Source organism: Dipodomys ordii, unplaced genomic scaffold, assembly GCF_000151885.1.
Source record: "Dipodomys ordii isolate 6190 unplaced genomic scaffold, Dord_2.0 Scaffold4, whole genome shotgun sequence".
In the NCBI taxonomy this organism is placed as follows: Eukaryota; Metazoa; Chordata; class Mammalia; order Rodentia; family Heteromyidae; genus Dipodomys; species Dipodomys ordii.
The window spans coordinates 35436104-35454841 of record NW_012267220.1 but is presented as its reverse complement, the minus strand read 5'-3'; positions in this window follow the sequence as shown (position 1 = coordinate 35454841).

Genomic DNA, 18738 nt, shown 5'->3' with positions numbered 1-18738 from the left:
TATTCAATAAATACATGTAAGGCTGGGTGGATGAATGAGACTGCAGAAAATGGGATCCAAGCCTTACAAATGTGTGTGAAATGAGTACAAGTAGATGGAAAGTAGAATTTCCAGGATACACAATTCAGAGAAACATTCCTGGGAACCTGAACAAGTATAGTATAGGATAAATGAAAGGGACTATTGTTGTTTCAAAAGTAGTAAAGTTAGAGGGCTTACACATTATCTTGGATTACTATATACACATGCAGCAAAAAGATAAGCTAGTGCACAATAAATCCATACAAAATAACTAGAGCAACATATTCTGCCTTTGAAGTCAAGGTCAAACAGACCCTCTCCAAGTGCCCATAGGATGAGCCACAAATCGGCATGCTAATTCTTGGGTTCTGAGTCCAGGGTAAGCTTCAAAAAGTTTGTGTCTCTTCTCTCTTTAGTCCTTTGGCACATTCATGACTGCTTGATACACCACAGGAAATCTAAATGCATTTTACATTCAGTTTGTGAAGCTCTGACTCAAATATCCCTGACATACTTAGGTACTGGTTGCTAGATGGGCCATGTAATCTACCTGAAAGCCATGTGTCCTGCTTCTGAGAACTTCTGTATGTCTGGTGTGCTTCATGTTTCTTGGAAGGTTTGGGGAAGGAACAATGGGTACACATTTGGTACATTACTCACCTGGGACCCAAATATTAGCTTTAGTACCCATATGTCCCACAAAGACTAAACACTCTGATTTCTGAGGCTCTTTAGGTTCTTCTACCTCTGACTGCTGAGCTTGGGTCTGGTCCTGTTGGCTGTCAGGGAATCTGGAGAATGTCACAACATCAGGCCCCTGGAAAACACTGGCTGCTCTCAGGTGTTTGTGCAGCCCAGAAGACCCTGTGGGGAAATACATGACTCTACATCTGTTCCACTCTCAGAGGCTATCCTAACTTATTTCCTCATGTGGCTCTGTGGTAACAGCTGGCAGGTCGGGGACAAACTTTTCCCATTTGTACTGCGGTTTCCCTGGCTTGATCACAGAATCTGGACTGAATTTCCTGAGCGCTCTCTTCCATGTGAAGGTTGGGGCAAAGGATTTGAAGATGACACACCCCCACAAAGCACTAGCCTTTCTGTTGTCAACTGTGGCCTCTTCCTCCTAGGCTCCCAGAGCCCATTTTCAAGGCTGGATTCAGCACTGCTGGTTCAAGTGACTACTTGGTGGGTCCATCTCCAGCCCCTCTTCTCCTACCTCAGCCTCAGTCTAGAGCACATGCAGCCTGTTGTGACATTCACTGATACACTTAGCTAGTCAGTCAGCATCCCTGCAGTGGCATATTGGGTTACTTGAGTGGTGCTTAATTAAAGGAAAGTATAGGAAAACCATTAGAGAGAGTGAAGGACCACACAGCTGGCAGGGGAGCTGTATTCCTTCCTCCCTTAAGTTTGAAATGACAAGGGTGGGAGACAGAATCACAATTAGCCTGGCAGGCTTTTCAATTCAGGAAAGTAATCAGTCTGCAGCCACCCTTTTAGGAGGGTGCAGGAGGGGAGTAAACATCTTTCATTGTCTGATGCAGCAGCAGGCCAGAAGCTAAGAGAACCTGTACCTGTCCAACCTAGGGACAATCTGAAGGGGCTGAGAACAGAGTAGAAAGATGGGAATTGGACCTGGAGGGGAAAGCCAAAGATCTCCACCGGTGTGCATAAAACCTGTGCACTGTGTACAAGCGGCTTTTCCAGAGATCTGCTTGGATAGACTTCTAGACTGCTTCAGTGCACATCTGTCTTTTCGCAGAGGTGAATTAAGGCACAGCCCTGCCCTCTACTCATTACTATCCAATAGAGTCTGATCAGTAGGACATAAGTTCTGGTTGACTCCTTAATTGAAACATAGGTAATCTGAGGGCCTTGAGTCACTACAGACTAAAAAACATTGGCCGTGAAGCCTGAATTGGCTCCAGACAAGCTTTTGTCCCTTCGTTTTATAGTTTTATTTTTTGTGCCATTATTGGGGTTTGAACTCAGAGCCACACACTTTTTTGCATATATTTTTTTATTGAAAAGATACTGTACAGAGGGGTTATAGTTACATGAGTAAGGTAATGAGTACATTTCCTATTGAACATTGTTACCCACTCCTTTGTTTTTCCCCTACCCTCCATTTCCTCCCCACTTCCCCAACTCCTCCCCACCCCACCCTCCGAAGTTGTAAAGTTCGTTCTCAACATAGTGTCTTGTACATTTCATTGTTACAATGGGTCAACCTGTCTCCTTATTTCAGAATTTTGTTATTTCTCTTCCCCTCCCCAAATTAGAAAAATGTATATACAAGATGCAGGACACTGGAATCAAATACAGTGAAAACAGGGGTTATACCATGGAGAAGAAACAAAAAGAAACAAAAAATCACATGGTACATTATAAATACATTAAAAATAACAGCAAGAAAGATAACACCACTTGTGTCTCTATATTGGTGTTTATCTTATATGGTCATATGTACATAGCTTTTGAGCTTTTCTGCTTGTCTTAGACATATACTAGTTATTGCAAATAAGAGAAACCATGGGACCTATGTTTCTTTGGGTCTGGCTTACTTCACTTAGTATAATTATTTACAAGTCTTTCTATTTCCTAACAAATGGGAGCCTATACTTTAGTTTGGCTTTTTTTTTCTCAAGGTTGATTCTCTACTACTTGAGCAACACCAGTATATCCAGCTTTTTGTTGGTTAATTGGAGATAAGCTCACACACACACACACATACTTACATATGTATATATAATATGTATCTGTGTATCTATCTATCATTTTTCCCCTTTTCGCCTAAGTTGGCTTCCAACTGTGATCTTCAGATTTCAGCCTCCCGAGTAGCTAGTAGCAAGTGTGAGCTACCAGTATCTAGCAAGTTTAGTCTCTTTTGTAGGTCTTATAAGATGTGAAAATAGAAAATTTCAAATTTACCCCCAGTACCTTCAGAAAACAGGAGCAAGGATCAAATCCCTTGTCATCTCTTGTGCCATCTGCTTCTCTTTATAAGTAAGTATAGACATTCCCTGCTCGGAGGACAAGGGCAATCTCTCCTCAAGAAGGAGTGGACCCACACTCCTGGCTCTGGCTAGTGCCAGGGACCAATGATTTTGCAGTTGGAGGAGCACACTCCAGTTTCTTTGAATTTGGGAGGTCAAGGTGGAAGGTGGTACCACTGTATAGAAGTCATAAAGTGTGTGTGTGTGTCTGTCTGTCTTTCTGTCTGAGAGAGAACAGGTTTTAGGCACGGTAGAAACAGTAAATATGTGGGGTCAAAGCCTTATTATAAGGGAGAACCTCTTTTGTTTGCGCAGTGGTAAGATGGTATGGAAGGGCATTTATAGAGGACATGTTTCCCGTGTTACACGAGATAACTGCACTCAGACTCAGGAACAACCTGTTTGATTTCTACCATTTAAGCCATATTCCAGTTCTTTTTACTTTTACTCTGTTTTTAAATAGGATTTTAAGCTAATTGTATGAACTGGCTTCATACTGCTATCATCCTACTCTGCCTCCTGAGTAGCTGGGACCACAGGTGTGTGCCACCTAACTCAAGTGTAGTGTTAAACAGAGGAGTTGTGATGTCAAGACTATAATGTGCACCTGCCTCTATGGCTGCAGCCCTGGAGGCCCCCTGGTGCAGGCCCAGATGAGCAAAGATATGCAAGAGCTGGTGTGGGGTGGGGGGGTGTTAGATCATGCACACGCTATCTGTATGAGAAGGAAGCCATCTGGAGTTCCTGCAGCTTCACAGAGGGGATAGAACTTGAACTAGAACCACAAGGATTCTACTCGTGGAGATGTCCTTCCCCTGGATCTTTATTTTTTTAATTTATTTTTTAAAATATTTTTATTGTCAAGGTGATGTACCGAAGGGTTACAGTTACATAAGTAAGGTAATAAGTACATTTCTTGGCAAACTTGTTACCCCTTCCCTCATTTTTCTCCTACTTTCCATTCCCCCACACTCCCTACCCCCATGTTGTATAGATCATTTCCAACTTATTGTCTTGTGTATGTCCCTGTTGCACTGGTTCTTTGTCTCACCATTCTGTTATTGCCCATCTCTTCCCTAGTTCAAATAAATGTATTACAATATCAGGTATCAAAATCAAATTCAATGACAACAGGGTATATACCATAAGAGGAAGAACATACAAAAGAAAAAAATGACATAATACATTAACAGCAACAACAACAAAGAAAAACCTCTTGTGTCTTGGAGTTCATTTTGCTTAGCAACATCTTATATGGTCAGTTAAAATGGCTGTAATCAAGAAATCTAATAACAACAGATGCTTGAGGGGATGTGGCTAAAAGAACTACTACACTGTTGGTGGGAGTATAAACTTCTTCAACCACTCTGGAAAGCAGTATAGAGGTTCCTCAAAAGACTCCACATAGAGCTCCCTTGTGACATAGTTTGCTGATAGCTTTAGTATAGCCTTATTTGTCATCATTTGGATAAATGCCCAGAAGTGGGATTGCTGGGTCAGAGGAGAGCTCTATGTGGAATCTTTTGGGGGAGCCTCCATACCACTTTCCAAAGTGGTTGACAAAGTATATTCTTAAATGGGCAATTTTAAAATTAGACAGTGTAATGTTATTCTTCTTCTGAAGAGAAGTTCCTCTGGATCTTTTATAAATCTTGTAGTTAAGGAGAGGTCACACCATGGATAGGATACTCAAAGCAAAGGGTAGGAAAGAATTGCCCTTGCCACTTTTATAATATCTTGAGGCTTTAGCTTGAACAGAATAGGACAATGGGTGATTTCAGTTCAGTGAAGGCAGAGACCAGGATGGCTGAGGCAGGAGGGATCTGAGCAGGAATAAGAGGTGTAAGCCAAGGAATATACAGGCAGATGGTAAGGCTTGAAAAAAGTATCTTCTAAAGGCCCAAATCCCTCTGAAATCAATAGTTCCCTTATACTTTCCCACTATTCACATCTGCACATCCAGGAGGTCAGCAAGAGGCAGGAGCTACTAGGAGCCTGGCTGGAAGAAGACTGGAAAGGGATGGGTGTAGTAAAGCACTCAACTTGAAGTTAGACTTGGATTTGTTCCTCTTAGCTCTGATATTGTTACCATGACCCCTGAGCAGTTGTCACGTGAGCTCTGTGGGTCTTAGTTTCCTCCATGGTAAAATAAACAGACTGTCTACATCAGTGGCTAACAAATTACAGTGTAGGGACCAAATTCAACCCATCACATCCCAACTATTTTTGCAAATGAATTTTGATGGTACACAGCTGGGCTCAACTGTTTATGTACATCCTATACCTACTTTTCTACTATAATGACATAGTTGGTTGTCACACAGAGACCATACCCTACACAGAACTTAGAACACTTGCTGTCTGGCCCTTCACAGCAAGTGCTTGCTTACCATGATCTACAGGGCCTCTGAGGTTCCTCCCAGCAGTGAGGATCTGATATCAACATTTTACCTTCTATTGCTTGTACTTCACAGGGCCCGGGCGGCTGGTAGGTAGAAAGTCGATGGATGTGGACTCCTTGGAAGCCATCTTGCAGAACGTTTCCTGTGCCTCCAGCTTCCTGTAGGGTCTGCTTCTGGATGCTAGGCTGGGGAAACACAGCGACCCTTAATTGATGTAGGTAGATGGGTGGGAAGTTAACCCAGAGGCTGCCTTTTCATGGAGCCAACAAGTATGAAGTCCCTGTTGTCTGGCAAAAGAAAGCCCACTAGCCTCATACCCGGAGCTTTCTTCTGTCTGCTGTCCTACCCCCAGGCCCTACCTCTGCTCTCTTACATCAGCCCCAAATCAACTTCTTATCTCAGAGACTGCTCTGGGGTACACACAAATGAAGTCACAATGTGTAGTGAGGAAATACAGAGTGTTTTTGTTAGCAGTCATGGGTCTTATGGCACTTACCTGTTGCTGCTACAACAAACAAATGCTGGAAAATATTGCTAATTAAAAAGAATAAAAAAATTACAACGAAGATAGTGGAATATGGTTCTAGGGAATGGGGCTGATAACTTCTAAGGCTCAGTTCTCTTATCTGCAAAGTAAGAGGGACAGATTGCATGGTTTCCTAGATGCCAAACTCTTCCCAAAGTCTATAAAATTGGACTCAACTTTATCTTGGTAATCTGATGGCAATAAGTAGACGCAGACATAATCATAATCTGAACTGCTAGGGTGTTTCATGGCAGCAGATTTCTTTATGTCCTATCAATATGATGGTTGGAATGGTAAAGGTAGTTTATTTTAAGGAATTAACAGGAACATTTTCCTGTCTTTCTTGTTTCTCCATTGTCACCTACTCCTCTCCCTACTCTGACTTCACCTTCATCCTTTAGACGCTGGTTAGCATATAGCTGAAAATGATGACTTAATTTTATGTAGTATGGTGACAAAACAGAATGCTAGGGAACTCTGCCTACAAAGTCTTGAAAAACTTCTTGGTAACCTGGAACATAATTTTAGTTTTGTATATCATACACCTTATCTAAAACTCAAGAATTTCAAGGATGCTCCTTTTGATTTAGTGAAAATAAGTATAAAATGCATATATATATATATATATTGAAGACTGGTTATAAATCAGGATGCAGTAAACTCATAATCTGACTGAGTTGAAACGCCTTTGTATAGCTATTGAAAGCATTGTATTAATAAAGTGACATATTGAATTGAAGCTACTTTATACAGCTATTTAAAGATAATAAAACAACAGTGATAATATGCCAGATACTGTGCTAGAACTGGAAATGCAGTGATTAAAAAAGGCAGTTTAGGGGTACACATGACTGTTACTGAATATCCATCCAACCATCTAGCCATTCAGACACGTGTACACTCTTTGTCCCACCAGCCCATCCACCTATCCATCTGCCCAGTAAGCATGATGGAATTCCTACTGGCTTCTGCAGCTCTAGCAGTATATAAGACCATGTTTTTGTGATCAAAGGTGTTCTTTCTATAGGAGAAGATGTCTTAAATGAATTAAGTGGGCAAATGTATAGTATAGTCAGGTAGAGACTGGCAGTGAAGAAAAGGAAAGCCACAGGAGGTGGGAACAAGCCTGTCATAGAATGGTCTATGGCATGTAGTGCCACTTGTTCTTATAGCGAAGACCTATCTTCTTCAAAGCTCCCTGGAGTCAATAATTCACATGTGTCTCAAGAGGAACTTCTGTCTCTTCCTCTTTACTAAGCCAAGGAGAGCAGAAAGCAGCAATTGTTTATTCACTATGACTAACAGAACATATGGAGAAGAGTAAGAACTTTAAGTCCTCTGATTTTTAAATATGGACTAAGTTTCAATACCAGAAATGTAAGAAGTTGGAGGAAGGTAAACCTCACATGGAGCAGGTCACAGATACACATTTTAGAAAGAGTATTTCTTCACTGTGTCTCTCTTAGTTTGCTTGGAGGAGAGACAGACTTTGCTGTCCTGGATATCTGGGCTAAACAGATGATAGGCCAAGAGATGAAGCCTGACATCAGTGGCTTTCCCAGAGTGTGCCAGGAACTGAGATAGCTAGAAAAGGGGATTGGCCTCAAGGTTTGTGTCAGAAGTGGAAAGTTCTTAGGGAAGAGAAATTTTACATTTTAAATCAAAATTTCTACTAGGAATGTCCATGTAGTAGTGTCTGAGCTTGACCTCAAACCCCTTTCTGCAGGTATCAATTTGAATAGTAAACAACTTGGTTGGCTGATGTCTGCATATATCATGTTCCCTATAATTGGCATTCCGAACAACATTTCTTGAGCCTAGAGAGTTTCTGAACTGTAGCTCTCCTGGAGACTCGGCTAGTATCTTGTTACTAGTTGAAGGTATGCTAGTAAGACTGTGTGTGTGTGTGTGTGTGTGTGTGTGTGTGTGTGTGCATGCACATAGAAGCAGAGTGGAAGAAACAGATGAGAGGGGGCACACATTCAGAATCTGTCTTGGCTATTATTATATGAATTTAGAGATCAATTTATACATACATTGGATGCTCTATGAACTATCATATGATCACTGGAACACAATTTGTATATGCTGGATTGATCAGTTTGGAAATCAAATATTGACATCATGTTTACTGGATGAATACTTTTTAAAAATGATCCATTTTCTGAGGGATTCTAAAAAGGCCCATTTATTTCAGTGGCTTTACTGTGAAGATGTAAACTTTGGGAAAATGAGGCCTCCTGGGTAAAAGGCCCAGATATCCCCCTTGGTCTACCATTTTACTAAACAGATATCTCTGCTCAAAGCAGGAAAGCTGGTAGATGATGAAGGGAGATTGAATATTAGGGAGCAGGAGCAGTATTTATATAATGATAAAGCCAGCCCCCCTCCCCCCAATACACCCACATAAACCTTCCCAACGTTCCTAGTTGAGAGCCTAGTTTGGTTCCAGCTAAGCTCTTCTCCACTGGCCATCACCTTCAGTGCCAGCCAAAGTAAAGCGTACAAGCAGCAGCCACATGAGGACAGAGCTGCAAGAAGCTCAGATAACCCAGCACCCTTCAGAGAGCAGCTGGCTCTGGCAACCCCTCCACATGATGGCACACTTCACAAAAGGGGCAGCAGCCGGGTACAAAGGCTCCCCTCCCAGGTTCCTGGCTGGCTGTCTTGGATGACCTATGGAATCGTGGTGCCATCTGATGGCCAAGTCAGGGAATGAAGTGGTGACACATGAAGGGACAAGTGCAGAATGATCCCATCTGTGATGGAGTTTGTGAGTTAGCATGTTTTACTTTCTCATGTGAAGCTCTGAACCAGCAGGCCACCAAGAGATATGGCTGCTGGCACTGCTGCACAAGACAGAATGGAAACTGAGCTCTTTAGAAAGCATGTGAAGGACCAGGGGCTGTGTGCTCATTGGGTTGGTGGCTAGCTTTGGGTGTGCAGCTCTGGGGAACAACAGTGTCTATGAAAATGGGGTGATGTCAGGGTAAATGTGGTGGGGAGGAGTTATTCTAGGCCAGAATCCAACTGGAGCTTTCATTTTTCTTTGTTTTTTGTTTTCTTTTTTGTCTCTCCTGGGGCTTGAACTCTGGGCCTGGGAACTCTCCCCAAGCTCTTCAGCTCAAGGCCAGTGCTCTATCACTTGAGCCACAGCGCCACTTCCGGTTTTCTGGTGGTTAATTGGAGATAAGAGTCTCACAGACTTTCCTGCCCAGGCTGGCTTTGAACCGCGATCCTCAGATTTCAGCCTTCTGAGTGGCTAGGATTACAGGTGTGAGCCACCAGCTCCCACAGGAGCTTTGAAATCAGAGTACTTTGGTTCTAGAAGTCATTGACTGAGTGGTATGACACAGTGGCTAGGGTATGGAACAGAGGACAATGGTATCTTCTCTTTCTGAAGCCATGTAGTTCTTTCTATGTCTACCCCTTTTTCCTCCCTTAAAAAAATATATCTCTTCTGTCTTCTTCCTGTTGTTGCTTACCAAAAAAAAAAAATACTTGTCTTGGCCAAGTCTTTGACTGGAAGAAATGTAAAGTTCAAATTCCTTAAAAATGAGCCAGATGGTCAACTCTTTTTCTGCAGTGGTTACTCCCTCCAGGAAAAGATATTGGTGTCAACCACAGGAAGGAATTTCAGGCTGTCTGGTGCAGATTTCCATGTAGCAGATTCTTGTAGGGAGGAAGGTGGAGGGCTGATCCCACTCTCTTGGACCAAGGTTACAGTTTCTTCTCAAAGTAACCTTTGTGGTTTGCTGGTCCAGGATGGGGGAGTGGGGAAGGGAGTTGTTCTATAGTGCGCTTTCAGTCTCACGCTGTGAGTTTGGATGGCAACTTCACTATTTAAAGGAAACCTTAGATGATCTTATACTACCATAGCACTGTAAGGCTCTTATGTCATGGTAGATTCTGCCTTTACCTAGAGCTGTGTACACACACACACACACACACACACACGCTCTAACTCTGATAATGAGTCTGTTATGAACTGGCAGTTTGGCTTTAGATATGACTGACTTTTGACCCCTGGGCACCCAAGTATCCCTTCTTTAAGTAATGCTCAATACATGATTAAAGAAAGCAATTGTGGATCTATGGGGGAAACCTACCAGAAGTTGATTGGATTGCATCTATTTGGTACAGCAGGTTAAATTTGCTTCTTTTCCAAAGGCCAGCTGGACACGGCATCTGGGAGAAAGAGAAGTGTGGTCTTGAATTTGACCTTCTGCTGAGTGATGTCAGGTATCCTTGATTGCTTTCTGAATCTGTTTTCTCATCTATAAACAAAGGTAAACACTCCTCTTGTTTAGAAAACAGTCACTGATTAAAAGACTCATAACAGTAAGGGATTAAGGAGTTTAGTGTTGGCAATATACTAGGATGCTGAACACTTCCATCTCTCCACTTCTTCAAATCTACCATTAGAGTTGACCTTTAAAAGACCTTGTTAGAGGAGCAATTTTAAAACTCACTTTGACTAACCTACCTTCTTGTTAAAAAGCTTGAAACACACAGGGTCTAATACGGATGGTCTTTGCTACAGTTAGCCTATTTATGTCCTTTCTCCCATTGGGTGAATTGTTTGGTGAGTTTCAAAGACAGAATTAGTAAACTAAAGGCTCCTAAGGCATGTGGCCCCTGAGCAGAGAAGGACCTAACACCATAGGTTAGGGGTGGGAATAATCCTTAGATATCACTCTGCCTTCTGCCATTAATGGCTGGGAAGAATGGAGTCCACCCAGAATGCTTCAGCTAGCCCTGCAAAGCGTGCTGTCAGCACACAGGGGCCTTTGTTGCTAATAGAGTCTCATTTCCTTCCTTTCTATTTTTTTCTCTCTTCTCTCTTCTCCTCTTTTCTTCTTTCCTTTCCTGTCTTACCTTCCTTCCTTTTTTTTTTTAAATATAGCCCAAGATGGCCTTGAACTTGTGATCCTCCTGTCTCACTCTCCCAAATACTGGGAATACAAGTGTTGTGCCACTTGACACACGTTATTAATTCCCTCGTGTGCAGAAGCTAGAAGCATCTCACAATGCAAGTGTATCAAAGTTTCTTATGTGTACTATTAGCCATAGGATGTTGAGGCTATTGGAGAAGATGATGAGATAAAGTGGTTTATTCCTAACCGTCTTTTGTCAAGGAGAGCAGAAAGGGGCTGGGGCTTCTAAAACATCACACTAAAGAAAGTTTTGTTTTTCTAGAAATGTCTCTAAGCCTCTGATGAGAAAAAGTGTGGCAAGGGTTAGTGACAAGCATGATATGAAGGAGGTAGTAGGCTGCCTTCAGCAGAGAGGATGCAGGAAGCTCTTCCATAAATCTTCCAATCTTAGCTCTCAAGTGAGCACTCCAGGTAATTAGATTTAATGAGGTTCTCATTGCCCTCAGCATCCTCCCTTCCTGCCTTGTTCCTCTGCTTGGCTGCCTGGGTGCCAATCTCGTTCTTGCTGTGCATTAAGAGCTAGTTCTTAGGAAGATTTTAATGGCCAGTTTACAAGGACTGTCTTTAGAGACAGCATGGCTGGGATCAAGTTAAAACCATCTGCTAAATGTAAGGAGGAAGGACAGACTTAAGTCCATTTTAAATATGTAATTTATAGGCAGAAAAGCCTTGACCAGCCATGATAAGCAGGCAGAAATATGCTTTCCATCATGCAGCAGAGGCCTGGGCTCCCACCAGGAAGAAACGAGCTCTGTTTAAGAAGAGGCCTTTCTTGGTCCTCAGGTTGCAGACACTAGGGTCTCTGGGGTGCTGTTTTCCTGTCTGTAATGTAAGTTTTAAGAGCTTGGTGGTTTCTTTCTCTCCCTCTCTTTCACTCTGAAACAAACAGATCACCTGGATTTAATCAATGAGAGTAACAGAATCAGGTTCCCACTCTGTCTTCACCCCTAGGTGAGGGAGCAAGCAGACAGTAAGCACATAGAGACTGGACCATCTGCTCCCTGTGGACTTGGAACTGATCAGTTTGGAGCCCGCTTTGGTCCAAGGGTCTCCGCATGGCCAGTCTGTTCTCTAAAACTTCATGAGAGCCCCAAAGGAGATGGTGGAACTGGGCTCCAAGCCCTTGGCATTCAAAACACTAGCTTAAGGCTCCCATTGGTCAGTTGAGTATTGTTCATGAACCACATTTGAACTTTTCAGTTGAAAAAAAAAAAACCAGAAGAAAACAAATTCTTCTTGAAACAATTTTTTATTTTGGATTTCTTTTCCTTTGTTAAAATCCTATAATGGGGTCACAGGCTCCCTTAGGCAGCAAGTACTGGGCTGGGCTGGAATCTGGAAGGTGGGTTGATTGGACACGGATTTAGCCTGATGGGCAGTGAACTTCATGCATACCTTTGATTAGATTCTAAGACAAGTTCTTCCTTCAGGCATCTGGGACAGGAAGCAAAGATGACTAGAAGCTGGTGGTTTTTAAGCAGTGTGCTTAGGTTTGCCTCACAGACTATTGAATACCTCATCAGACATCTCTGTGTGGTATTTTTGGATTTCAGTGCAACCTTATGTAGTGGCCAAAATTTATCTTGATGTTGGCAAAGTGGAGAAGAACGGGCTCATTAAGATTCTACAACTGGGGCTGGGTATGGGTTGCACTCAGGAAGCAGAGATAGGCAAAAGTTCTAGACTTTATCCAAAAAAGAAAAACAAACTCAATTGAACATAAAGACTTATGAAAGCTCTGGGAGCATGACTCAAGTGGCAGAGTGCTTGCTTGCTTGTGAATCACTGTGATCAAACCACAGGAAAATTATTAAATACAAAAAATCTGCCGCTCAGTAGTGATACTTTAGCCTTCTGTGCGACACTGGAAGAAGTCTGGGCAATATCAACAGGAGCTACACACCTGTGTCCATGGCACTGACTTCTTATATTGGAGCAGTGATCATTTTTCGCTTCATCTCGATCTGATAAACCAAAAGTATGATATTTTAAACTATTTTTTCAAGATTGGAATTAGAGGTATATAGAAGGAGAGTCGTTTTTCTCTATTATTGTCTTCTTTCTTTCCCTTCATGTTGGCTTTTTCACAAATATAAATCAAATAGAAAATCAATAACTTGTTGGCTTCATTTTTCTAAATCCACAATTTGGGAGCAATAATTTAAAAGAGAGGCATTCTCAATGTTTGAAATTTATCATGTAGCTTATAATGGCCTGAAGAAAAATGATTTTGGAATTACTTTTATATATGTGATTATATTTAAAAAAGACAAACCTACCTAATTCCCAAGTAGATAAACAAAAAACCCAACAACTAAAAAAATGACCATTCAGTTGCAATGGCTGTTTTTCTTTCTTTTTCTTTTCTTTTCTTTCTTTCTTTCTTCCTTCCTTCCTTCCTTCCTTCCATCCATCCTTCCTTCCTTCCTTCCTCCTTCCTTCCTTCCTTCCTTTCTCTCTTTCTTTCTTTCTCTCTTTCTTTCCTTCTTCCTTCCTTTCTTTCTTTCTTTCTTTCTTTCTTTTTCCTTCCTTCCTTATTTCCTTTCCTTCCTTCCTTCCTTCCTTTCCTTCCCTATTTCCTTCCCTTCCTTCCTTCCTTCCTTCTTTTTTTCTCTCTTTCTTTCTTCCTTCCTTTTCTTCTGTTTGTGTGTGTGTTTGAATGCATGCATGCGCATGTGTGCACCCACTGGTAATGGGGCTGACACTGAGTTTATCACCCAAAGCCAGAACTCTACTACTTAAGCCTCAGCTCCACTTCTGGCTTTTTGTGTCTTTATTGTAGGTAAGAGTCACATGGACTTTTCTGCCCAAGCTATTTTCAAACTTGATCTTCAGATCTCAGTTTCCTGAGAAGTTGGTATTACAGGCATGAGTCACTGGAGCCTGGGTGAAACTATTCTAACAAACACATCTGTCATGTTTTCTTATCATATTTGCTGCAAATCAGAAGGATACTCCTTCTCTTGAAAAATCAGTGGAAGCTTTACTTCTTTCAAGTCATGATGAAATCCTTGGTTTCTGACATTTTTTTGAAACATGTAAGTGAAAGACAAGCATTCCATGTATTAAAGCATATCAGATAACAGGAAGAAAACAAAACAAATTCCTTTGGAGCAAGAGAAATTCAGTTTATTTGGAGAAAACAAAGAAATAATTCTCTACCTTCTTTATCAAGCATGTTTACCTTAGAAGATTTTTTTAAATAAAAATTAGGAGAGGCTAGAAGAGCAAAAAGGAACATCAAAAAATAAAATACAAAGAAGTCCCTGGTTGATTTCCACATCTAGTTGATATGGAAATCATCACAGAGCTGTGGTCTGTGCTGTGGAGGGAAGGCCTATAGAACATTCCCTTGGCTTTGCTGGTATTTCTCGATAGAAAGACCTGCTTCTATCACTGCAAATCACTATCAATGCTAATGCTGGAGAACACAATAAAGACTCAAAGTGACCTCAGAAAGTTAGAACAGGAGGCTCCATGAAACATGTTAGCATTCTGTGAGCCTGTAGAATACCAACCTCTGGTTCAGAAGATCAACTTCACAAGGTGGTAGCATGTAGTGATGTGGGTTAATAAAGCTCTTGTGCAGAACCAACCCACTTCCTACCCCATAGCAGTTTCCCATGGCCTGTTTCCAAGCTGGGTAGGACCTTGTACCTTGCAGTCTCTCCTACTTCCCTGACAAGTCATGACCTTATCACACTTCCCCTATGCTCAGCCACAGTGGGCCACATTTGATTTCAAATACAACAGGATATCTCATTCCTCAGGGATCTGTTCTGTTTCCCCTGCCTGAAGTGCTCTATCCCTGCACAGGCCTCAATTTCATTGTCACCTAATTTTTCATGATATACTGAGCTGCTGGCCACTAGCCTCCATGATGGAGATAGGCAAGGGTAAATCAGCAATCAAATGGGTCCCACGCTGGCCTTGCAATGTGAGAGATAGAATTAGGCACAAGGCATGTGCTAAACAGTATGACAAGGCAAATGCTGGAAGAGTGTGAACTACTGACTTGGAGAAGTGGTAGGAGTTGGGCTTAGAGGGGAAATGATTCACTAAAGCTCTGCAATGCACAGAATTCAAGAAGCACCAGGATCCCTAGAGCAAAGAGTATAGAATAAAATGGGTGTGGTATAGAATGAACATCGAAGGGTTTGTTACTACATTTCCTGAATTGTCTGAGGCTGAAGTGACGGAGAGACAATTCCTACATGCTGTTATCTATAAAGGTTTAGCTAGGATCAACATTTACCCAAATATTAATTGAGCAGTGATTGAAATAGGGAATTTGGGTCTGGCAAACACATCTTGGCCACACAGTGGATGGTAGGGTTGGTGAAGCCCCCATCTCCCAGATGATGGGCATGCCTGAATCCCTGGAGGAAGGGACAAGGTCTTGGACAATAGGTTACTAAACCGGTCTGCAGCCAAATATTTGAGCTCCGATGGAAAGTCTGTCCCACCCCCTCCTCAGGACAAACCATCTTTTGTTTCTATTTCAGGCCCAAGCAGTTCTCTTGGAGTGGGTAAAGGGAATTAAGCTAGGGGACAGATGAGAGTAATTTTAGATAAACTCTTCATCAGAGGAATTCCAGGATATAACATGAGAAGATGCTGATTTCTTGTGCTATAGAAAAGAAATCAAAACACATTTTGGGGCCTGGAAACCTCCAGGAAATATTGCTGGAGAAAAGTACTGCAAGTAGTATTGCTTCTTTCCATAGTCTTCATGGCTCCTCCTAATTCCAGATTGCTCATCTTAGTCCTGATTTGACTGATTCAGGGAATTTCTGAGGATTCTTCTCTTCCTACAGGCAAGGACTCCACTAACCATCCCATCTTCCCAGTATCTCAAGTGGATATGTTCATTCTAGAAAACAGAAGTAATCCTTTGCTGGGCAAGTAAAACCAGATGCATTCAGAATTTCTGTCCCATGAAAAATGAGACCACTTGGCTCAAGCTGCTGGAGAGAATGTGTTCTCTCTTTGGGGATGAGTAACATTGGCAGGTTTTGAGTTTACCCTGGGAGGTGACAACATCTTGGAATTTCCTTCATTGGCTATCTTTGCAATCACTTCTGCTAAGCCTAAGTGAACAGAATGAGAGGCTGAATAGAAAGCTGACACGGTAATGATGGTTCCCTATACCAATCTCAATCTCACCTGGCCTCACATATGTAGCTGGAGGACTTCTCTATGGCTCCCGTGAGACAACTGAATATAGAACTCCAGGTCTGTGACTCTAAGTGACCTAACCAGGTACAAGCTCTATTCTACAGGACTTTTTTTTTTTTTTGCTGGTTGTGGGGCCTGAACTCTGGGCCTGGGCGCTGTGCCTCAGCTCTTCAGCTCAAGGCTAGCACTCTACCACTTGAGCCACAGCACCACTTCCAACTTTTTCTGCTTACATGGTGCTGAGGAATCAAACCCAGGGCCTCATGCTTGCAAGGCAAGCACTCTACCACTGAGCCCTACCAGGACCTTTTATTTTGTTTTTTGTTTTCCTCTTGTTATTGGTGCTGGTTCCTGGGGTTTGAACTCAGGGTGCTGTCCCTTAGCTTTTTCACTCAATGCTGGTGCTCTACCACTTGAGATACAGCTCCACTACTAGATTTTCTGTGGTAAAATGGAGGCGAGAGTCCCATTGACTTTCCTGCCTAGACTGGCCTCAAATTGCAATTCTCTGATCTCAGTCTCCTAAGTAGTTAGGATTACTGGTGTGAGCCATTGGCACATAGCTTTACCAGGATTTTAAAAATGAATCATAGCTCATTGAAACTCTCAGGTCAATCTAGAAGAATGTACAGATGGATACTTACTACTCCACCATGTAAATAATTTGTGGATTTCTTACATGCAAACTCTCCTACTCACTAAAATACTTATGCTATTCTTCACCCCTGCCCCCTAAAAATCTATAACTATGGTATATTCACAGTCATTCAGGATGTCATTGGACATATCTAAATATCCATTTAGATATAGGAACTTTTCACTTAGGGTTCTTGACTTCAATCACAGAATAAGAATTTCTGGACAAGTCACAATGGTAAGAAAACTTGGCAGAACTTTATTAAGTAAACAAGCAAGGAAACAGACAAACAGACAAAAAAAACCCCAGACAAACAGAAGGGCAGGGGCACACTCTAGCAGAGTGTGGATGCTCTCATAAGGAGACAAAGACACAGACACAGACCCGGACAAGGAGACACCCAGAGAGACACACAGCTCCTTGGGCTGTTGGGTATTTATAGGGTAAAGGCAGGGGGTCTGGCTTTAAGTTGTGCAAAGCTAGGTGCTTTGTCTTTGCTTTAACTACACCTGGTGTTCCAGATAAGAATGCATCCTACCATAAAACAGATCCCTATCCTTAAAACAAGGAGACACCCTGCTATCTGCATTTTGGGGCATCTTGTCAGGCAGTTGTGAATTCTTGGGTGAGAAATGCATCTCTTAGGAAAGAATGCATTCAGTTGCCTCTCTTCGAAGCAAAGATAACATTTCTAAGATTTTAGATGCCATATTTCTTAGTTGTCTATACCAGGCCTCAGTTTCCGTAAGTTATCCTGCTTCAAGGGGACATGTGCAGTGAGGAACATAGAGTCGCCACCAGTATAAGGGCTTAGTTGAGCTAGAATGATGGCCATTTTGCCTTTGAACTGTAAACCTCTATCCCTTTTTGCAGCATACTTAGTGCTGCATTGCCTCTTCTGCTTTTTACTGATGATTTTATTGTTTGCAATCACTCCCAAGGACCAGTCCTGTTTATTGTTCATAGCTCCAAATGGTAAGAATTGTTCTGGCATGAACTACATGAGGTATATAGTTCTATGGGTTATAAATTCAATCTTTTACTTTTTCAAGAAAATCACTAACATTTTATTATAACTTTTCATAGAGTTGCTGGCTAAAATATCTTTCTCAGAAATGTAAAACATGACATTCTCAATATTTTCAGGCAAACTCATTGTCTCAATATTAATGAATCAATCATGTATATCTATATACATATATGTGTGTACATATAAACACAAATAATATACATTTTTATCAAATTATTTTTGATTCTCAAATCATAATTCTATACCAATGTGGGATGCAAGGTAATATTTTGGTATATGTATATAACATGGCATAATTAAATAAAACTAATATATTTATCATCCCTGCTTGTCCTTTTAGATGATGAGAAATTTGAAGTTTACTGAGGTATTTTGAAATCTTTTAGATCTCAAAGAGTATTCAGTATAGCTGATACTGTATTCTAAAATCAATAGCTCCCCATTTTCTGGTAAGCATTATGTTTTCTACTTTTCAGTTCTAGTTTATTAGAGTCCAGATACAAGTGAGATGATGTGATTTGTGTCTGACTTAATTTCACCCATTAAAAGCCACATAGTATTACTTATGTATATATACTACCTTTCCTTTATCCATTTATCCACTGATAGACACCTGTTTCCATATCCTGATGCCTTAAAATAATGTTGCAGTGATTGGACAGGATGTATATGACCTTTAACTCGAGTTCAATTCCTTTGGATATTTTTCAGATTTTAATGAACTCTCATACTATCTTCCAAATGGATGTATTTATTTACAATCCCATGAATAAGGTTTAAGAGTTCTCTTTCTGCACATCCTTTCCATTCAAACACCTGTAAGATCTTATTGTGGTTTTAATTTGCATTTCCCTAGTTAGTGATTCTCAGTATTTTAAAGTGCCTATTGATCATTTGTATGTCATATCTGGAGAAGTATTTTTGTTGTTGTTTTGTTTTCTTGAAATCTTTCTTTTGCTGCCACTGCCGCCGCCTCCTCCTCCTCCTCCTCCTCCTCCTCCTCCTCCT